General features: G+C 40.0%; 1 long non-coding RNA gene across 1 annotated transcript in view; it reads left to right on the top strand.

The window, feature by feature from the left end:
* Positions 1-284: 284 nt before the first annotated feature.
* LOC308063842 overlaps positions 285-6013 on the top strand; it is a 98462-nt gene continuing 92733 nt past the window's right edge. Inside the window, exon 1 of the long non-coding RNA XR_013928107.1 lies at positions 285-6013. This exon is cut by the window's right edge and continues 22851 nt beyond it. This is a non-coding gene — a long non-coding RNA (uncharacterized lncRNA).

The following is a 6013-nucleotide window of genomic DNA, read 5'->3' as shown; positions in this document are numbered from 1 at the left end:
AAAGAAGTATGAGTTGAACTAATTTTCACTAGGTAACAGCAGAAGGAGATGGAGAGTTCAGCTTTTACATTCGACTGATTGTCTCTGGCCTTACCTTCAGTATGAGGGTGTGGTGAGCTATTTCAGTTGTGTATCTCTGTATCCAAAAAGGAGGAAGTCTGGGCTGCTTTATGGGAAGGGCTGGTTGTAACGGTGAAGCTGGGAGAAGAAAATAGAGCAGGAGTAGGCTGGTTCTCTTTCTTTACACACACACACACACCCCACACGCCCTTCTCCTTTTTCTTTTCTTACGCTTTTTTTTTCCCCCCATACTGTTCTTTGCCATGGACTTCATGCCACACCCAGCAATGATAACTATGCAAGTGGGAGCGAAGGCTCCAGTCCCCTCTATTTTTCTGTAAAATCACCGTGTGCCAATAGAAGCACATATTCTAGTCCCTATTTAATACAGGGTATTCTAGCTTTTGAAATATTTCAATTATATGTTTGTTTATGGTTCACAAAGCAATTCAATGGTGGTTATTTATCTTGTTTACAAAGCACAAAATAACCCCTCAATCGGTCTGTGCTGTATATCTATAAAACCCTCTGAGCTCCTACAAGCACACAGATGTGCCAGGAACTTATGTATAAATATATACCATTATATAAATTCCTTGCACACATGGCTTAAATTCAAAGGTAATTTTTCTCCATTGTGTGAAGTAGATATCGTAGTTATCCTTTCATGTGGTATAGCTTCTTTTTTTAACCCATCAAGAAAGCAACATTCTTAAATAGCTTGACAAAGAGTATATTCCCTAAAATTGTTTGCCTGGGGTTGGTTGGTTAGTTGCAGTGTAGGTACCTTGCAATCCAAGAGTGAAACTACTGCATTAAGTCATGCAAACCTCAGGCTAGCATCTGATATTTTACATTAATAATGCATAGCATGCAAAGTTACTTTCATCTGTAGGTCTCAGTATTATAAAAGTGGTTAAATTACTTTAGTCGCAGAGGTTAAGTGGAATGCCACAGTAGCGTGGTTAGGAAATTGTGCTTTTTGGGATAGAATCCATGCCCTTGACCCTAGTATTCATCTGCAGGACTTTGGTGGCTCCCTTAGAGTCATTCTGCAATTTTGGATTGTTTGGGTCAGCAGGCCTCTCTTCACTGTTGATTCCATTACTTTTTTTGCTGGCTTGTCTTGTTTGCTTTAAAATGCCTGAATGAGTATCAAATTAACATTTTGCATTTGAAGGAAATGAAAAACTGACCATGTGTCTCAGGAAGTAGATCAAGAAGTTGAGAGGGGTTGGACACTGAGCTGTCTTTTCATAGCTGCAGATGGTCTACTCAGGTGAGAGTTGATTTGTTCAAAATAAAAAAAAAAAACCAAAAACCAAAACAACCACACCATGGAGGGAAGCAAACTGCTTTTCCTTGATTTCAAACTGTTCTCTAGCAAAGGAAGTTACCTTCTAGGACAGTCATCCTGACTCTTTGCAGGTGTGCTAGATTTGCTAAAGGGAGGGAAAAAAGCGCTTTTTAATGCTGCCTTTTAAAGAGTGTAGACTATTTAATTTCCTCAGTTGCAGTCAAAGACTATACACCACCACTCAACTCCAGAGGTCTCAAAGCAGAGTTAATAATTTTTCTAACACTTTTTCCCCCCCCCTTCTGTTTGGAAAAAGCAACTTTGTTGAATCAGAACCTTCTGTCAAAGCTTTCAGTGACACTTCATTTTGGAAAATCTCTACCTAGCACTTTCAATGGTGCTGACATTGGGAATGAAATAATTTAATATTTCAAATCAGCATTTCAGTTTTTAATATAAATATGTCAAAGTTCATGCCAAAATGAAACTCTTTAAGTAGGAAACCAATGTTAGATCAGTACCTCTCTTTTCCAAGAAAATTCTCTCTTGTTAGGAAAAATTCTCTTCTTTTTGCAGGCTGGTTTTTTTTCCCCCAAATAAAAATATAAGCAAATATTTAACTATTAAAATTGTTTCCATAGTAGAAGTTCTAGGGTTTTTTTTATAGCCCTAGCGCAAAGTTGGATGTCAATCACGTCGGTGTGTACTGACCGTTGTGTTGTGCATTGGGGTAATAGTGACTTCAACACAATGCTATTATGCCAGCCACAGTGAGTGGGGGCACTCTAAGTCTCCCAAAGATGCTTGTGAAAGTAGATGTGCACTGTACATATCCTTCAGTTATGTGGTTTTCTTATGACAGTATAAACAGTTTTCCAAGATGGGAAGTGGGCAGTACATGCATTTCTACGTCCTGAGGCAGTTCAGCCCAGTGCTTTCCACCATTCCAGACCTTCTGGTGGAGCTAGAGCACACAACTTAAACCACTTGCAACTTTATTTAAAGATGTCACCTCGTTGTTAAATAAGGATTTGTTAGTTATTGTTAGTACTAAAATGTGTACTGTATTTCCAACACAAACTGTCTGGCTTCAATTTTCACGCTTTGGATCTTGTGCATCTTTATCATAAGAATTTTTTTGCCCATGTAGTATAAACTATGGACAAATAAATCTTTGTTCTGACAAGCTGAGTTTCATTTTTCATTGTATAGTTTATTTTCCATTCTGTGTGGCTGTTTTCTGGACCATTTCCAGTTTGCTAAGAGACACTAGCAAGCAGCAGGCAAAATTTGGTACACAGCATATGTTTACTTATTGCTATAGCACCCCATTACAGTAACATCAACAGGTCAGCGGATCTCTTTTTCAGTTGAGTTATAATGTCCTGTACCATGTAAAGAATTTGGTCCTTTCCCTCTCTTCCCTACTTTTGTACCTAGCTCTGTTCCCTGTGAGTTAAGTGTTCTTATGTATTTTGGCCAGGCAGAAAGATGCCTTTCAGAATGATTCAGCACAGCTGTTCAGTCTAAGTACTTGGCTAACCAGGTGCTGAGCAGAAAAGTTCTTCCTTGAGCTATTACATAGAAAATGTCATGTAATAATAATCTACTTCCTCCATAACAAACCAAGTGCCTGAGTTGAAGAAACTAAGACTTCCCGAAACTCTGAATAGCTCTCAGAGCTACTTCTGCAAGCCCTTTCATAGCCAGCTGTGAATTGTTTGGGCAGAAATTGGACAGGAACAGCTGCTGAAACACCTGCTACAAGGCCTTTGATCTCTCCTACTACAACAATAACTTTTGAAGCTTTGAAATTTGCTCACCTGAAGGAGAAGCTACAGTTGAAACTTCATTGCTATCAGGACTGCTGCAAGGTGAATGTGTTGCAGTGGTGGCACAGTTTTTAAATGTTTCCTTTATATAGCACACAAATTAAGTTTCAAACCGTTTAGTGTTATGTGGAAGTAAATGTGCCTGGATGTTTTCCTGCAGTGAAATGCAGAGCAGCATGTAGTTGTCATAATCTGGGTATTACACTCTCTTCTTCCAGCCTGGCCAGTACCACGCTTCCAGTCTGCTCTGCTTTAAGAACACTGCTGGAGAGCTGTTTTGCTCTTCCCCACAGTTGAACTGTGCTTATCACAGGGCAAGAGACGGGAGGCACAGGGGGCTGTTGCTCTCCTTGTTCTGCTGCTCAGCAGCAGCTCTACTGATTGCGTTGTTGATTCTGCTTTACATGTTTAAGTGATGCTGGTTGGTAAGAGCTCTTGGTACCTGGGTACTATATGGGCTTGTGTTGGTTCTCTTAAACAACCACTTCCATGGAAGTACGAGAAGGATGGTTATAATCCTTAACAGGGAAGTTTAACAGCTGCTTTAACTCTCTTGAGCCTTACAAGGTGAATAGCTGGTCCAATTAATCTGATATAAACTGAGGAGTTGTAGTGGGACACTAGATCCTGTGTGCAATTAATATTTCTATCATGTATTGGAGCCACGTCCTGCTTGATTTCTCCTGGTCTGGAACTAATGCAATATTGATGAGAGCATTTACCATATACACTACAAAACCGCATGCCACTCTTTGTATATACATATCTGCTACAATGATACCTTGAATCCTCTAACTTGCATTATTATGATGATGCAAGGGCTAGAATTTTAGCTTTTGCCATAATTGTAGCTCTAAAGGTAGAAAAAAAAATTTTTAAAAGGGGAATACTTATAGATCAATAAGCAAAAATTGGAACCAGTAGAACTTGTGGTTTAATCTGTTACTCAATAGCTTGGCATCTGAAATGGCAAAACCAAGGTGTAAGGGTGACTGTAGTTTCTAAAACTGAAATCCCCTATGGCTTTGCCCCACTCCACTTATAAATATGTTATCAACTGGCAATAAATACTGTAATTCCAACAGTAAATAACCTTTTAACGAAGCAGTTAATTGTTATGAATAACTGAGATTACAATTATGAGAGTCAGAAATTAATTTTATAGCATGCAGCTGGGAGAAAGCAGTTTTGGGGATGCTAACAAATTCTTTATTATAGGCTTTGGAATTCCAAGAATGATGGAGGTTTTTCTGCACAGTCCTTAGTCATTCAGTGAAATCCAGGTCTACCTTGGACTAGAACCCTGTCCACGGAGAAACATACTGATCTTTGAAACCTACGTGACAAAGTTCAGCAACATCTCCAGCATTTAAAACTATACAGCTTGCTTAGATACATACTTCTAATCGTTCATATGATTTTGATTTTATGAGATGAGATTCAGTAACTTAGCTTGTGAAAAGTGGTGTTGTTACAGCTTGCCTTCTAAGTTTATTTGAAACTGATACAAAAATGAGATTGGTTAATGCTATTTACCCTGACACTGTTTCTCCTTTACTCCCAAAGCAGATCTTTTTCAGAGCCTCTCAGTGGCATAGGCAAAACTAAATTTTTTTGCCCTAAAAATGAAGTGCAAAGTCTTTCCGGTCATAGCCAGGGACAGGGGATAAGATGTACCTGAAGATACAGAGAGGAAAAAATAGGTTTTGTGTTCCAGCTGTTGTTAGAGAAATAGAGTAAGAGGACTCACAAGTGACAGTTGCTGCTGCTGGGGTGGGATATCATCTCCCTGAAGTAACTGCTACCCCACTTACCGTAAAATCTTTTGGCAAAAGCAACAGCCTTATTTCTGCTTTTTGTGATCCTGTCTAGGCAATGGCAGGGGACAAGGCTTTTGTCATGGTGCAGCTTCTGCACCCAAGCAAACCTTTCAACCCTTCTCTAGCCTCGCTGTTTAGCAGGCTACCTGCCTATAGGTAGTTATTTATTCTGTCTGTGCCTAGAACTGTCTTTGCCAGGAACAGGCAAAATAAGGCTTTCATCAAAGGGAAAACATTAGTCCTAACAAGCAGTCTTTACAGCTTGGTTAAGGCAGAAGCCCTCTTGTAAAAGTTGGTTGTAACAGCAAAGTATGGTCTTGCGCCGTCTCATCATGCTGATGTTTTCTATTGGTGTTGTTCACCAGAAACAAGTCTTTTACTAGCAACAACAAGCAAAATCTGTTTGGCCTACTTAATTTTATAAATTGTGCTAAACCGATGTATGACCTGTTCTGGCAGCTACTGTGAGTCTCTAGAACCTTCCAGATTGTGCAAGGTTTGAGTATAGATTCAGAAGACACCTGACATGAATTCTCAGGCTTTCTCAGTGTTTCTGAGGCTAATTCTTAAGGTCAAGGTCTGGCAAAGCAAAAGGGTTCTGCTGGTAGCTCTGTCTGTAGAGCCGGAGACATCCGAAGACTGGTAGGGAATCGCTAGGGACCCTGGCAAACTGCCATCGTTGACAGGTCTTAGGAGCAGGGTAGGAAACACTTTTCAGGCCTAGGTAAGAAGGCTTGATCTAGCCTTTGGGACAGAAGATGTCTCTGAGAAGCCTTCCAGTTCTAGCTGGACTATCACAAAAATCTGAGTTCCTGGCTCAGTGTCCATACAAAACTTTTCTAATCGTTTCGGTGATGTTTTTGCTGTCTGTTGTTTCTATTGTAAGCTGAGCAATGCCTGCACAGCACTGTCATGGCACTTTCTGGTAATCACTGGGCAGTTTTGTTCTGTGCTGCAACACTTACCCCACTCTTGTCAAGCCAACCTCCTTCTGTAGTGTTTTT

The sequence above is a fragment of the Falco punctatus genome (genome assembly GCF_963210335.1).
Source record: "Falco punctatus genome assembly, chromosome: 4".
Taxonomy (NCBI): Eukaryota; Metazoa; Chordata; class Aves; order Falconiformes; family Falconidae; genus Falco; species Falco punctatus.
The sequence above is the reverse complement of the archived record's forward strand: the minus strand, read 5'-3'. Positions and strand labels throughout refer to the sequence as shown.